The 17182-nt window shown below is 42.2% G+C and overlaps 1 protein-coding gene across 1 annotated transcript in view; it reads right to left on the bottom strand.

Annotated features, from left to right (window-relative positions):
* The window catches only part of LCP2 (lymphocyte cytosolic protein 2), a 568984-nt gene extending 553126 nt beyond the window's left edge, over positions 1–15858 (bottom strand). The window contains exon 1 of the mRNA XM_050794344.1: positions 15855–15858. The gene's annotated coding sequence lies outside the window, so the exon portion shown is untranslated. The remainder of the gene's footprint in view (positions 1–15854) is intronic.
* Between the last annotated feature and the right edge of the window lie 1324 nt (positions 15859–17182).

Here is a 17182-nt window from a genome sequence, read left to right as displayed (position 1 = left end):
ATTCCTTGGTTCTAAGGTACAATGGATTCCCCACACTGGAAGGACTGTGAGGCTTTATTCCCCCACTACACATATCTTATCATTTTATTATTATACACACATCCATCCTAAACAACATCCACCCTAAACAATACTAAAGCCCCTTTCCCACACATGGATGGAAATGGAAGTTTTTTTTTTTTAACTTGTTCTAGAAGTCTTAATATGGGCTGTTGCCATGAAGGCTTGTAGAATTGAGTCCATTTTCTAGCTGCCTTTATTCACGTACTGATGGGGTACTAAAAGTGCTGGGTCGACTCGGAGAGTCGCTGTCATTCTGTCATTGCTGCTACTCTAACACTGAGCAACACTTTCCTGGGGGCAGATCCCCTATATCATTCCAAGAGGAGCATTCATCCCTTTGCTCTAATGATCAGGAATGATGCTTATTAGAAAACAAACTGCATGACCCAGGAACGAGTGGCTTAGCTTAAGTAAACTTGACTTTGCTCGGATCCCGGATCCTTCCAGCTGGTCTACTCTGAGTGGCTTATCCTGCATGAGCAGGAGCATGCTGGCCCTGAGTACTGAACTTTCTGAGTAACAGTGAGATACGTTACAGAACCTGTGTTCAGGTTGCGGGTGAGCTGTCCTCTCCAAATCCAGCCAGAGATGCACATTCCTTGGCCAGGCTCAGCCAACAGTACCAAAAGTGATTTTTTGAGAGTGCCAGGGTGAAGGCTTCCAGTTCAGCCTCAGTTATTTTAGACAATCTCGCCATCTTTAATTTCTTAGCTTCCTGTTCTAATAAATGCATGGCTTTAGCTTTCCTGTCAGAAATAAACCATGGCTCTAAAAGATGATTTCTCTTCTGTAACTCCCTATAGCCGCAGGTTCTCATTCTTTTTCCCATTATACTTCTCACGATTCAGTTTCTGTGAGTTTGATCACCTGATTTTTTAACAAAATGTTTCTAATGGGAATGGGTGGGGGTGCTGGTGAAAAGAGGTGAAATGTGGTTGTATGAGCCAATCATATTTGTGATTTTTTAAAAACAAGTTTAAAAGGAAATATCTGTTCTGAAACCCCATTTAAGCATTATATGAAAACAATGATAAAGATGTGAAACTGTGAAATAAATATACCATATTAGCTACCTACCAAATCAAGTGGTCATCTATAGAATGATTGTTATAAGATCCAATTTGGAGAAGGTATGTGTCACAGTGCAAAGTCAGTGGGCTCACATTCTTCTATCCTCATGTCCCCCCAACCCCAGACAGTACACATATATGCTCACGACACACATACTAACCCTATCATTAATATCTTCTGCCAAGCAAATAGTAAATGCTGGTGACACAGCCAATGTTTTCTTTGACATCACGGCACCACAACACTTGCCTTGCAGTTAAACAATTGAGCCTAGTGATAGTGAGAAAGCCAATTCTCGAAAAATGTCACAGATTTTCTTCTAAGCATTCTTTATCACTTGGAATTCTCTTTTTTGTTGTTGAATGATGTTTTTATAATTTGAGAATACACTTTGTGGCGGGAACATCAATTCTTAGATTTTGTGTCACTCTGCACTAAAGTGTAGCTACTACATTAGAGTTCTCAGTAAAAACTTATAATATTCTAAATCTGTCCCTCGTATCCCCTACCCAGAGCAGTCCCACTGATCGTGTTGTTCAAAATGTTTACTTCTTGCGTGAAAATATCAAGAACAATCTCACCAAATTTCCAAAGGATATGAAACTAGCTAGGGCTGGGAATATTCTAAGTCATAGAAATATAATTATTAGTTAACCTGCTACTGAGACTAGCAATAGTCTCAATATAAGAAATCATACAAATATAGGAAGACATTCAATAGCAACTAAATGGCAGATGGTTCATTTCAAATGAAAGGGAGAAATGACGGTGGGGCATTGTGGCTCACACCTGTAATCCCAGTACTTTGGGAGGCTGAGGCGGATGAATCACTTGAGGTCAGGAGTTCGAGACCAGCCTAGGCAACACAGTGAAACCCGTCTCTACTGAAAATAGAAAAAATTAGCTGGGCGTGGTGGCAGGTGCCTGTAATCACAGCTACTTGGGAGGCTAAGGCAAGAGAATTGCTTGAACCCAAGAGGTAGAGGTTGCAGTGAGCTGAGATCACACCCCTGCACTCCAGCCTAGGCGACAGAGTGAGGCTCCATCTAGGAAGAAAGAAAGAAAGAGAGAAAGAAAGAAAGTGAGAAAGAGAGAGAGAGAAAGGAAGGAAGGAAGGAAGGAAGGAAGGAAGGAAGGAAGGAAGGAAGGAAGGAAGGAAGGAAGGAAGGAAGGGAGGGAGGGAGGGAGGGAGGGAGGGAGGGAGGGAGGGAGGGAGGGAGGGAAAGGAAAGGAAAGGAAAGGAAAAGAAAAGAAAAGAAAAGGAAAAGAAAAGAAAAGAAAAGAAAAAAAGAAAAGAAAAGAAAAGAGAAAAAAAAGGGAGAAATGAGCATAGCAGAAAAGGGCTGGAGATTACAGTAGACCTCAAGCTGGAAATGAGCAGGCAATGCAAAGGAGTCCCCATCAAAGAAAAGTACAGGATGGCTTTCAGTGCCAGGTGATATGGTTTGGCTCCGTGTTCCCTCCCAAATTTCATCTCAAATTGTAATCCCCACATGTTGAGGGAGGAACCTGGTGGGAGGTGATTGGATCATGGGGTGGTTTCTCCCATGCTGTTCTCGTGATAGTGAGTTTTCACTTCTTTGCTCTCTCTCTCCTGCTGTCATGTAAGACATGCCTTGCTTCCCCTTTGCCTTCCACCATGATTGTAAGTTTTCTGAAGCCTCCCCAGCCATGCAGAACTGTGAGTCAATTAAGCCTTTTTTGTTTATAAATTACCCAGTCTCAGGTAATATCTTCATAGAAGTGTGAAAATGAACTAATACATCAGGCAAATGTAGTGACAAGCATAGAGATCTGCAGTTAGTGGGAGTTCGAGATCAAGATATGGTCTTTCGGTCAAGTGCAGCGGCTCATGCCTGTAATCCCAGCACTTCGGGAGGCTGAGGTGGGTGGATCATGAGGTCAGGAGATCAAGACCATTCTGGATAACACGGTGAAACCCCGTCTCTACCAAAAATACAAAAAAATTAGCCGGGCGTGGTGGCACATGCCTGTAGTCCCAGCTATTCGGGAGGCTGAGGCAGGAGAATTGCTTGAACCCAGGATGGCAGTGAGCCGAGATGGCGCCACTCCACTCCAGCCTGGTGACAGAGTGAGACTCCATCTCAAAAACAAAGAAAAAAAATAAAAAGATATGGTCTTTCTTCAATGTTGTGCCTTACTCTTACACATAGAGAGCAGTTCTTCTCAGCTGCTGGCCCATTGTGAATTTTTATCAGTTTATTTACTGCCAAAGTTCCTTGCTTTTTAAAACGTACACATTTTGAAAATTGTCTCTTAACAGACAAGGAACTACACCCTAATACATGATCAATGTAAGTTATGTGTGATACTTTTAAAAGAAAAAAATTGAAAACATGTTTACTCTATTTTTAATATTAACTATATATTAAATTACATATAATTTTCAATAGTTTTGTAAATAATTTAAATATAATATCAGACTGTAGTATATTTGGGTTGAAAAACACTGAGTTCAATTTTGGCCCATACTTCTAGGGATGTACAGAAATGGGGAAAGAGAGAAGAATGACAGAAATGACTTAAATAATAGAAAACAAATCCAACAAGAAGAAGCTTTTGTACCTTGCAAAGGACTGTCATTATTAGGTTCAAGAGAAATTTTGTGAAAGGGACATGCTGTTGCATTATTCACCTGAATAAGTGAACTGAATAAAAGTAAGTAGGCATAAACGCACCTCAGAGAAAGCCTAATTGTTTAGAAGGAAGAAAATGTGCAGGTTGAATAATGAAATGCTCAGATTCTCCATCTGGAAATTTCCCATGAGAATAAAGAATCATCTCTCCCTTTGATTTTGCCATCCACCTGCCTGAAAGCAGATGGCTGTATTTTACCAGGTAAGCTTGGAAAGTTGTAGATGCAGGAAGATGCCTCTGGCTGCAGAAAATTAAAGTGTCAAAGTATTGCTAACATAAAACGAATGCCTAAGAATATTCCTGGTGGCCCACAAGGTTGAACTTCAAAATTATGATTTCTTTTGGGGGAATCTGAAGTGGAATCACGTGATTCATAGCTTTCAGTGACTTGGCTATGATATGAAACTTAACCATCCAATATCATTTCTTATAACTGTGTCTTCCCAGACATTAGACAAAATGCAATCCTATTTGAAAACTAGAAAAGAGAATAGAACATGAAAAGTGAGTAAATAGCTCTCTGATGGTCCAACGTCTCTAATCTTTGAGGACATCTGCATTTACAAGCCAGCTAGCTATTCCTCTCTCAGTGAAGATGAAAGCCAAGGGTTAAAGAGTTGTAGAGCTAGGCAATGTTGTGTACCTTTTTGCTGTAATACATTATAGCCATGAGTACAACTATATGCATAGTCCTGTGAATCCTCCTAGTGAATCATCAAACCTAGCCAGTGGTCGTGGGGACTCTGGACACACAGGCTTTGAAGCAGTCGTTCCTGAATCCATCTGATCACAAGAGTCACTGGTGGAGCTTCATAGACAACCGACCCCAGAGTCTCAACTCAAACGTACAGACTCAAGACCTGTATTTTTCCAAGCTCTCCAGATGTGAAGCCAGATGGGAAGACAGATGCTACAGGCCTTGGTGGAAAAGACAACAACTTCATGAAAACTATATTTTCAAGAGGGTGAAATGATACAGTGTGTCTGCCACATGGAAAAGTCCAACAGGATAAAACTATTTAATATGAATAATATGTAGACCAGACAGAAAGCAAATTTTTCCCTCTGTTTCATTGAATCTCCTGTTAGTGCCAAGAAGGAACAGGACATCTGATATGGTTTGGATTTGTGTCTCCACCCAAATCTCATGTCAAATAGCAATCTCCAATGTTGGAAGACGGGCCTGGTGGGAGGTGATTGGATCATGGGGGAGGACTTCCCCCTTGCTAGTCTCATGATGATGAGTTCTCACGAGACCTGAGAGGTTGTTTAAAATTGTGTAGCACCTCCCCCTTTTCTCTCTTCCTTCTGCTCCAGCCATGTAAGACGAGCCTGCTTCACCTTCACCTTCTGCCATGACTGAAAGTTTCCTGAGGCCTCCCCAGCCATGCTTCCTGTATAGCCTGTGGAACCGTGAGCCAGTTAAACCTCTTTTCTTTATAAATTACCCAGTCTCAGGTAGTTCTTTATAGCAAAGCAAAAACAAACTAGTACAATGTCTATTTCTGACGTGACCATAACATGACAAAAAAGCATCCAATGATAAATTTGTGGCTGAAGAGTGATGCAGGTATACAGGGATACAGCAGGTCTTTGTTGCAACTCCCAGTTTTTGAGATACTGAACTTTAACCTTAGTTAAAGTTAGTTTGAGTTTATATAAATCAATGAAAAACCTTCACAGGAATGCAAAAAGTTAGACTACCTGCAACCAAAGAGCCTGCTTTCTGTAACGGGTAGGAGGGGGCGGCTGGCTTGAATGATGCCTCACAGGTAGCCCTCAAGGTCAGGGGTATGAGTCAAAAGCTTCGCTAAGAACTCTCAGAGTAATGAAAGGAGGGAGCACTCAGCTGAGAAATATGCAATCGTCAGAGTTGTGACACAAAAAGGCAACTCCAAATTTTTCCACAAAGAATGTAGTTGCATTCCATTTCAGACTTATCCCAAAAGACTAATCCAGTTTAATTTAATGTGGGAACCCAAGAATGAGAGTCAGACTTTCTTCTCCTTCTTAGGGCCTCTTTGAGTCTAGCCTGCCACTTTACTCTGTATCTGCACCCAAGGCAGAGGCCCGCAGTTTCTTTGTGGACTAAGACACTTGTGTAATTCCAAATTTTAGAAGTTTTGAAGCTGGGCTTTCAGGTTGAATACATCTATGGACACATTTAACAGACAAGAATTGTGGCTATGTCCTTAAAACATGCAGAGATGAGGCATGAATGATGAATAGACAGTTGGTCTCTATGAAAATATTTCTTTTTAGGGGAAGTAGGCAAATATGTCTCTGATGGATTTGGCTTTTCAATAACAAATTATTGAACCAATTCACTAAAATATATCTTGAAGGATCGAAAAGCCCTCTTTCATAAATCAAATCATATCTGTGGAACAAAACAAAGGAAATGGGATGGGGTGACAGTGGAAACTGATAACCACAAATATCACCAGTAAAATTCAGACTCAGATGCCGTGGCATTTAGTGCCACAAACTTTAGAATGCAATAATAAAGTGAATTTTCAGAATGTAAAGAAGTCCCAGGAGAAATTATCCATTTAAAAATATATGAGATGTGCTTTTTCTGAGTTTGTATATTTCTTACATCCTAACAAAACATTCTGATTCATTTCACAGAGAGATTCAAAGGCAAATTCTCAACAAGGGAAATACAACTTTGTTTTTTATCTACTTCTTTAGGAATTTAATATAATTTATTAAGTTATTTTTCCACAAAGAATCTAGTTGCATTCCATTTCAGACTTATCCCAAAAGACTAATCCAGTTTAATTTAGAGTAGGAACCTAAGAACGAGAGTCAAGAGACCTAGACTCTACTATTAACTGAATCTCTATTTGACTAAGTTTTGCAATATGTCAAAGGGAACAAATATATTCACCCTTTCTATCTCACAGGTTTGTAGTATGGTTAAAAATTAAGATTATAAATGTGAAAGTATTTTGGACATGGGATATCAGTCACACAAATGGGTCTTCATTAATTTGATACACGATTATACACATATTACCTACTCCCAGAAAATCAGTAGCTGGGACATGATGAAGTGCAACCAGCCTATATGACATGTTAGTAGAAAGGGTGGAAGACGACACAGGATGCGTCCAAAATCAGACAGGGCACAACCAAGACTAGCCGTGTCTCCTAAGCCTAGCATCTTTTCACTGATCCCATGACCTCCTCAAAGGATTCTGTGCACCCAGCTTCACGCTCAGCCTATGCAGAAGCAGTGCTGCAAGATTACAACATCTACAGTACAACAGCAAGCCGCGGCCTTATAAAGATTTAATGGCATTACCTGTGGCCTGTGTCTTGACGATCTCTCTCAATCTGCCAGAACTGTTCCACGCCCTCCCACACCCACTCACCAGAAATTTGAGGCAGGGGTATCTCTGGAATTTTTACTAGCAAAACAGATCATTCTTCCCTAGAAAGGACTTTTAAAGGCATTTGTTAGCCTAGAGGACCCTGCTTTTCACCTCTTCCATCTGAAAGTTCCTGCGAAGGAGATCACAAAAGCCGGCATCTTGCCCACGATACATATTGGAGCAGCCTGGCTCGCTGCCCTGAGAACGCAGTTAACAAGAATATCCTATTTCATCTCTACAAAGGTGAAAGATCTCAGTTCATGATTCCTCTCAGCATTACACTGGTGATTGTTTTAAAAATGCATTTGTATGTATACACAATGCCTTCCATTGCAATGAATCTTTGACGTTTTTAAAGGTAAGTTGTATGCTCTGATACTATAAATGGTAGTAAAGGTATTTCAAATTATCTCCCATTTGCTTACTGTATTAACCAAGAGAGTACATAAAGGGCCATAAAGTTACATCTTTATCAGAAAAGCATACTGTGCTTTGGTAAGCACTGTGCTGTCACAGCACCACTGTCTGCTCAAAGTTTTATAATGCTTTCCAAATAGAACACAGGAGTAAAGGAACTTTTATGCAGTTTGCTGGGGGAAAATATTAAGAATAATCACCATAGTGCAGTCCATCAGAGGTGTTTTTATTTTGCTTTTTCTCAGATAGAGACACTTGATGTTACAAGTTGCATGGAAGGACGGGAGTCCATAGTGTGTAAATGCTAGTTAATAGCTACAATTTTTTAGGTGACAACTATGTACTAAGCCCCTCACCTACCCTATCTCTCATCCTGACAATAGTCCTATAAGGTAGATGATATTAATCCATTTTGCAGAGAGGAAAACAGTGAGTCAAGGAGATTCAATGGCTGGCTCAAGGTTGTATAGTTGGGAAGTGGCAGAGCTTCAATTTGAACCCAGGTCTATTTGGCCTCAAAACATGTGCTTGGGCTGGGCACGGTGGCTCACGCCTGTAATCCCAGCACCCTGGGAGGCTGAGGCGGGCAGATCACCTGAGGTCAGTAGTTCGAGACCAGCCTGGCCAACATGGTGAAACCCCGTCGCTACTAAAAACACAAAAATTGGCTGGGCGTGGTGGCGCATGCCTGTAGTCCCAGCTACCTGGGAGGCTGAGGCAGGACAATCACTTGAACCTGAGAGCCAGAGGCTGCAGTGAGTTGAGATCATGCCACTGCACTCCAGCCTAGGCAATGAGAGTGAAACTCTGTCTCAAAAACAAGCAAACAAACAAACCTGTGCTTCATCCACCTCACCGTACTGCCTCATTCTTACAAGTTGCTAGAAGTCTCCAGAATCTGGATCCAAGTTAGATAATAATAGAAATGAAAGAAATGCAAACAATAATAAGATCATGCCCCTTTCACTTTCCCACCTTAGAAATGTTCACTGAACTTTCCATCTCCAAAGCCAGTAACTCATAAGGGTGATGGGAAGAAACGAACTGACCCTGTGGAGAATTCAAGGAGTATACCAGAGAGGTTAGGAGGCTGGCTTTGACCTGAGTCAACTTAGGTTTCTGCCCTGGCTCTGCCTGTTACCAGCTAGCTGTGTGACCTGACTTAGCCTCTTTGTACCTTATTTCCTTCTCTGTAAAATAGGAAAAATGTCCTCATAGGTTCCAATGATGCACTGTGTGCAGTGCACACAATGATACCAAGTGTGCAGAACGCTCACAGTTCCTGGCCTATTGTTGCGTGCTCCATAAATGTTATCTCTTTTTTATTGGAACTTTGGCTGTGAGGTTGCTATATAAAAATAAAAGGCACATTATTGGTGAAACAAAACAAAATTCACAGTTTCTGGCTTAACTGGTTTTTGTTGGCACCTAATGGCCGCACACCTCTTGATTTAAGAGAGCCTTAAAAACAAAGAGTGGATATCAAACACTGGGTTTCTATTTGCAAGGACAGATGCTCTTTTTTGGGCTCAGCTAAAACTGAAGTCTAGTCAGACAGCCCAAATCAAAACCCGCTTTATTTCTCCTGCAAGTTTAAGTAGGAAATCAGTGCTGCTAAGAGTGTGAAGTGAAATCTCTAGAATTTATAATGAATGGGTCAGTCCCTGAACTGCACATTCCTCCCTTTCCTATTTTTACATATAAAATTTTAGCCATCATTTCCACCATTCCCAAACTGTTCTTTTAAAAAATTGTTCTAAATAATGTTATTGAAAATAAAATAGCAGGCTATCAACATATAGAGCTGACATAGGGACCACATCTGGGTAGGTCTCCTTTAAGGAAATTCTCTACTGGACCTTCAGCCTTTCCATGTATGGCTTAATACAAGAGCAAATGAGGATGTCCTCTTAGAAAGAAAGCATATTAAAACATTTACCTTAGGATTAATGAAGAATGGAAGACATTTGGGCAGGGAAGTGGGAAAGGAGAATGAAGCCATTGGGTGCCTAACACCATAAATAACTTAGAAGTCAGGCACTTAACACAAAGTTTTGCATTAAAGGTTAAAACCCAGTTTCCAATAAGTAAAGTCTTTATGGGAGTTTTCACCAAATATCACCTATAGGCTGGGTCCTTATGGAATTATTTTTAGGCTTAAAACTTCCCAGAGAAGCTTTTCTTTCCCCTCCAAAAAGCTCAAGTCCTGTGTTTCATAGACTATAGCAGTACATGCCTTTCACTAAAAGCCCCATCACTGTGATTGCAGCTGTAATTGTACATGTATCCAAATCATTCATTGTTAACTATCTGTCTTTCCCTGAGATGTGGACTTCATACAGGCAAGGACTCTGTCTGACTTTATTCCCTGAGCCCCCACATGCCTAACATAGTGACTCCACATAAAAAGAATCTAATAAACATTTGTAGAGTTAATAAATATATTCATTGAGTACAGAAATATTGAACCAAATTATGTCCTGAAGACTAGAGTAGTGTTTCCCCAAGAGGCCTTGGAGTGAGAAAGCCTGGGTTTGAGTCTTGGCTATGATACTTACTAGCTGTGTGGTCTTAGTCAAATTAATTCCTCTCTCTGTGCCTCGTCTGTCAACTGGTGATAATAATAGTTCTTACTTCACTGGGTTATTACATAGATAAAATGAATTAAAACATACACATTGCTTAGGCCACGGGCAGTGGCTCATGTCTGTAATCCTAGCACTTTGGGAGGCTGAGGCAGGTGGATCACGAGGTCAGGAGATCAAGACCATCTTGGCTAACATGGTGAAACCCTGTCTCTACTAAAAATGCAAAAAATTAGTTGGGCGTGGTGGCGCACGCCTGTAGTCCCAGCTACTCAGGAGGCTAAGTCAAGAGAATAGCTTGAAGCTGGGAAGCAGAGTTTGCAGTGAGCCGAGATTGCACCATTGCACTCCAGCCTGGGCAACAGAGAGAGACTCTTTCTTGAAAAATATATATATACTTATATATACACACATAGATATACACATATATATACACACATAGATATACATATATACACACATATATACACACATATATACACATATATATACACACATATATACACACACACACATTGCTTAAAGCAATGACCTGTACATAACAATCCCTGAGAAAATATAACCTACTGTTATTATGATTCTTACAAACACCTCTTTGGCTAGATGATCTGGGGATAAAAAGGCATTTTTAGTCCAACAATTTTGGAAAATACTGAATTAAATAAAGTTTAAGGGCAGCCTGTTTCAAGACTTGTCAGAACGTTCAAAATACTAATGTGCATTATGAATGTCTAAGGGGGACATCATGTACAGTGTTTCCAAAATGTATTTGATGACAGAATTCTATTTGTGAGTAAATTATACTAGCATAACTCATGCACAGTTTATGGAACACATTCTGCGAAATGCTGGATTTGATTCTTTAGTAGAAAAATAACAAGATGCCGAGTGTAGTGGCTCGTGCCTGCAATTTTAGCACTTTGGGAGGCCAGGGAGGGCAGATCACTTGAGTTCAGGAGTTCCAGACCAGCCTGGGCAACATAGCAAACCCTGTCTCTATAAAAAGTATAAAAATTATCTGGGTGTAGTGGTGCGTGCCTGTAATTCTAGCTACTCGGGAGGCTGAGGTGGAGGGATTGCTTGAGCCTGGAGGCGGAGGTTGCAGTGAGCCATGATCATGCCCGTGCACTCCAGCCTCAGTGATAGACCTGTCTCAAAATAAAAAACAAAAAGAAAAATAATAAGAAACAAAATTTGGGAGGAAATATTTTTCAAAATTATAGATTGAAGAAATACTATTTAAGAAAGTAACTCTTTCTTAAAATATAATTAACGAGACATAAAATATATGAAAGGAACATCCAGTCTTAAGTGTTTTGTTTTGTTTTTTTGAGACAGAGTGTTGCTCTGTCACCCAGGCTTCTGTGCAGTGGCATGATCTCGGCTCACTACAACCTCCACTTCCCTGGTTCAAGCAATTCCCCTGCCTCAGCCTCCTGAGTAGCTGGGATTACAGGCGCCCGCCACCATGTCTGGCTAATTTTTTTGTATTTTTAGTAGAGACGGGGTTTCACCATGTTGGCCAGACTGGTCTTGAACTCCTGACCTCAATCAATCCACCCACCTCGGCCTCCCAAAGTGCTGGGATTACAGGCTTGAGTCACTGTGCCTGGCCAAGTTTTTGTTTATTTATTTTTGGAGACACACTATGTCACTCTATCACCTAGGCTGGAGTACAGTGGCGCAATCTCGGCTCACTGCAACCTCTGTCTCCCAGGTTCAAGCGATTCTCATGCCTCAGCAACCTCTGTCTCCCAGGTTCAAGCGATTCTCATGCCTCAGCTTCCCGAGTACCTGGGACTACCGGCGTGCACCACCATGCCCGGCTAATTTTTGTATTTTCAGTAGAGATGGGGTTTCACTGTGTTGGTCAGGTTGCTCTTGAACTCCTGGCCTCAAGTGATCACCCACCTCAGCCTCCCAAAGTGCTGGGATTACAGGTGTGAGTCACCACACTCAGCCTAACATTAAATCTTTAAAGCCCAATGTCTTACTTGGGCTGAGGTACCAGACCCCTTATAGCACCTGAGAGCAAAGTCCCAGCTTAAGCTTGGGAGCTTGCAGAAGGGTCCAGGCACAAGACAAGGCTGAGCTCCACACCCACAGGTGCACCTGGTGATATGCTTACTCACAAATTAGAGTTTGCCTTTCTCCTTCTCCCCACAAATAATCTAACCAGGTGTATTTGTTTGCTAGGACTGCCATAACAAAGTACCACAGACTAGGTGGCTTAAACAACAAATATTAAGTTTCTTACAATTCTGAAGGCCAGAAGTCTGAAGTGTCAGCAGGGCCAGTTTCTTCTGAGACTTCTCTCCTTGGCTTGTAAGTGGCCATTCTCTTGATGTCTTCACGTGGTCTTTTGCTCTGTCCTTGTCCAAACTTCCTTTTCTTATAAGAACACCAGTCATATAGAATTAGGGTTTTCCTGAATGACCTCATTTTAATTTAATTACCTCTTTAAAGACCTGATCTCCAAATATAGTCACATTCTGAGGTCCTGGGGGTTAGGACTTCAGCATATGAATTTTCGGGCAAGGGATGGAAAGGGTTGGAAATGACACAATTCAGCCCATAACACCAGCTCTGACTCCTCTCACTGGCCACCTCAAAGAGTGAGGGGTTACTGTGTGTCCTTTTCAATTTCCTGCATTACAAAACAAAAAGGACATTTTATTTTTATTTATTATTATTATTTTTTCCAGATGGAGTCTCACTCTATCACCAGGCCAGAGTGCAGTGGTGCAATCTCAGCTCACTGCAACCTCCACCTCCTGGGTTCCAGCGATTCTCCTGCCTCAGCCTCCTGAGTAGCTGGGACTACAGGCGCCCACCACCATGCCCAGGTAATTTTTGTATTTTTAGTAGAGACAGGGTTTCACCATGTTGGCCAGGATGGTCTCGATCTCTTGACCTTGTGATCCACCCACCTCAGCCTTCCAAAGTGCCAGGATTACAGGTGTGAGCCACCTAGCCCAGCCCACAAAAAAGGAGAATTTAAGCCCTCTGCTAAGTTACCTATCACCATCATTTCTCGCCCAATTTTCCACCAACCATTTTAACTCTTACTCTGTCTCCCACAAACCAAGAGAGCCCCCGTGACTCAGGTCCTCTAGTGCCTCTACCTTCCTTTTGGGAACAGCTGAGCAGCATCGTGCTTCTCCACAGATTCCCAGTGACCATCCTTAAAGAGTCTTTGCACCACCCAACCCAATCATCCTTTTCAGATCCTGCCACTTCCTCTGCTGCCAAGTGTCTGCTATCCCCGAATAAGGATTTAAAACCCACAGAATCCCAAAGTTCTCCTCTAGTAGTGTTAAAATAGGGATAATATTCTTTCACAACTGGGAAACACAGGGCACTCACAATCTGATGACAGCTTACAGGACTGTGAACAGCCTCAGTGCCTAACACAGCCATGGCTATTGTCCTAAAACAATGAGGATGGATTTCACCACCTTCCCTCAGAAACGGGACCTGGCTGGAGGGCACGGCTGTAAAAGTTAAAGAGGCAGGAAACACAAAACGTGGCTTAACAGTCAAAGACAGGTTTATTTTAGAGAGATAACCCTGAGAGGGGCTTCTGGCCAACTGCAATCGGGAGTGCTTTCTCTTGCAGACTAAGAGTATATATTGGTTTTAGGGTGAGGGGGCTTATCACAAGCTTGGCGTGTTTCTGTGTGGAGGAGAAGTTTATGGCTGGGTTGGAATGTCTCTGGGTGGAGGGGAAGTTATCATGGGGCTGACATCTTTCTGGCCGGAGTGGGGTTATCTCAAGGCTGGCATCTTCCAAGCTGGTGGGGGGTTATCTTGGGGCTAGCATGTCTCTGGTCAGGGAGGAGTTTGGAATGTTTCTGATTGGATATGTTATTTGTGGTTTATGTTCATGCTGACCTTAGTCATTAGGCTGATGCCCTTTGGATTTAGGTGGTTTTTTATTAAGGTGAATTTTAAAATGAGGCGCTTGTCAGTGATGGTTATGCTGCTACTCAGTCAATGACAAGGCATTTGTTTTTTGTAATGGAAAGCAGGAGACTTTTTTTTTCTTTTTAATTACCTTGTTATGTGATAGAAGTCACAGAGTGAAAGAAAAGTATGAAACGTTGCCTTTTTATATACCCGACCTTCTGATAGGCTATATGTTTTAGGGACAGATAACTTCCTAATGAGACTTTTTATAATAAAGCTTTCATTGCTTCAAAAAATATTAACTTTTGTAGCTCTTCCGGGTAGATCAAACGGACCCTGCAGTTATAGTTACAATATCCTAAAGATTTAGCTTCTCAGTAATAATGGGTAAGAGCCTTAGCGTTGCCATGGGCCAAAACTATATTATTTGAAATGAAACCTCTCATAAATATCCAACTATGAAGTCACTATCTATCAACTGCTGTTATATAAACAGGACAGAGCTGAATCTCCCATCTGCCAATATCAGAGCTGCCACAAAGAATGATTTGGTGTCCAGTACTCACAAATTAAACAAGCTCTTGCTCTGTCAGCCAATTCTGGAAAGCCAAGTTTGGTTTGGGCAGCCACAGTGTAGGAGGGTCCAAGTAAGGGGACCTGGTAGGGCCTGAGTTCCTCATGCATTTCCCTTTTGCCAAAAGCTTAGACCTCCCTTAGCCTCAGTAGTTCTCTTCACTGGTATAAGATGTGATCAGTTCTTTAGAAAGAACGCTGGAGCAACCTGCGTCCACCTCCTACCCCCTTTTCCACAGCTTTCTCCACACCTTTGTGTCAGAGTCAAGCCCTGGATTCTGAAAACCAAAAATAAAATTCTAAGACCCCCAACTGACTAATGGACACCCTCTCAGCCAAGGGCACACCAAAGAAACCTGAAAACCTAATTCAGGCCACGAAGGGAAACAGGAATCAGGCATGCCTCACTATACCCTCCTCCGTTTGGAATTCAGGCTTAACTGACCAGCATTAACATTAAAACAGAGATCTTAAGACTGACACAACAGACTCTGTAGCAGTAAGATACCAGCATGACAGCTAGCAGGCCCTGAAAGAAATCAAAATATTTTAACCCCAAATTTATTTATTTTACATATTTTGAAATGGCCCTGCAAAGCTGTCTCTTGTGGGGAAAATCTACATTCTCTAGAGAATCCCCTTCATCTTCCAGGTCTTTTTCCTGATCCAGGAGAGTCTGGCACCTTTTTTTTTTTTTGAGACAGAGTGTTGTTCTGTCGCCCAGTTTGGAGTGCAATGGCGCGATCTCGGCTCACTGCAACTTCCACCTCCTGGGTTCAAGCAATTCTCATTCCCTAGTCTCCCGAGTAGCTGGGATTATAGGCAGCTGCCACCATACCTGGTGGCTAATTTTTGTATTTCTAGTAGAAACAGGGTTTCAGCATGTTGCCCAGGCTGGTCTTGAACTCCCGACCTCAGGTGATCCACCCGGCTTAGCCTCCCAGCATACTGGGATTACAGGCATGAGCCACAGCGCCCAGTGAGTCTGGCATCTTTTTACATCTGATAAGAAACATTTGCAATGTATTTTCTCTGAAGCCTACTACCTGGAGGCTTCATCTGCATAATAAGAACCTTGGTCTCCATAACCCCTCAACCCAGACCCTCTGTTCTATTAATTTCAGGTCTTTAAAGATTTAACTCTTTCAACCAATTGCCAATCGGGAAATCTTTGAATTCATCTATGACCTGGAACCGCCCCCCCTGCTACAACCTGCTTTGAGATGTCCCACCTTTCTGGACTGAACCCATGTGCATTTTACATGTATTGACTATTGTCTTATGTCTCCCTAAAACGTGTAAAACCAAACTGTAGCCTTAACACCTTGGGCATAGGTTCTCAGGACTTCGTGGGGCTGTGTCATGGGTCATGGTCCTCACATTTGGCTAAGGATAAATCTCCAAATATTTTACAGAATTTGACTCTTTTCATCAACAATTTCTAGCACCAAAGAGGAACCTGATCTCCCCTGAGCAGCTTCCCTGTGTTGCTCTCACTCTACTCTAAGTGAACTCACACCTACCTGGTCCACCATAGTTCTATTTTGTTTTGTTTGTTGTTGTTTTCTTTTGTTTTTGAGATGGATTATTGCTCTGTCACCCAGGCTGGAGCGCAATGGCGCAATCTTGGCTCACTACAACCTCTGTCTCTTGGGCTCAAGCAATTCTTGTGCCTAAGCCTCCCAAGTAGGTCAGATTATGGGCACACCTCACCACACTTGGATCATTTTTGTATTTTTAGTAGAAGTGGGGTTTTGCCATGTTGGCCAGGCTGGTCTCAAACTCCGGACCTCAGGTAATTTGCCCACTGCAGCATCCCAAAGAGTTGGGATTACAGGCATGAGCCACCGTTCCCAGCCCAATTGTTGATCTTTTTGAGATAGGGCTCACTCTGTTGCCCAGGCTGGAGTGCAGTGGTGCAATCTCTACTCACAGTCTTGATCTCCGGGCTCAGGTGATCCTCCCACCTCAGCCTCCCAAGTGGCTAGAATTACAGGCACGCACCACCACACCTGGCTAATTTTTGTATGTTTAGTAGAGACAGGGTTTTGTCATGTTGCCCAGGCTGGTCTCAGACTCCTGAGCTCAAGTGACCCATCCACCTCAGTGAATCAATCCTTAGAATCCAAAGTTCTGGGATTACAGGTGTGAGTCACCCTGCCCAGCCTGTCCACTGTAGTTCTAGTCCATACCAGAAATGCGGATGGGACATCAGTGGTCACACCTTGAGAAACTGCTCTAAACAGTGTGAAATCATCAATAGAATTTACTTTTAAGGGCAGGGATTACCTATTATTAACCTTTTCATATATCTTATTTGAGGACCTGGAACATGATAGTCACCTAATACATGTGTGATGATCTGAGCTCAAGCCAAGATTACTGTTTCCAAGCCTAAGATTTTTAAGTAGAGAAGTATCAGAGGTGACCTGGCACAGGGGCTCACACATTTAATCCCAGCACTTTGGGAGGCCGAGCCAGGTGGATCACTTGAGGTCAGGTGTTCAAGACCAGCCTAGCCAACAG

The sequence above is a fragment of the Macaca thibetana genome, chromosome 6 (assembly GCF_024542745.1).
Source record: "Macaca thibetana thibetana isolate TM-01 chromosome 6, ASM2454274v1, whole genome shotgun sequence".
In the NCBI taxonomy this organism is placed as follows: Eukaryota; Metazoa; Chordata; class Mammalia; order Primates; family Cercopithecidae; genus Macaca; species Macaca thibetana.
This window is presented reverse-complemented; position numbering and strand designations above follow the sequence as displayed.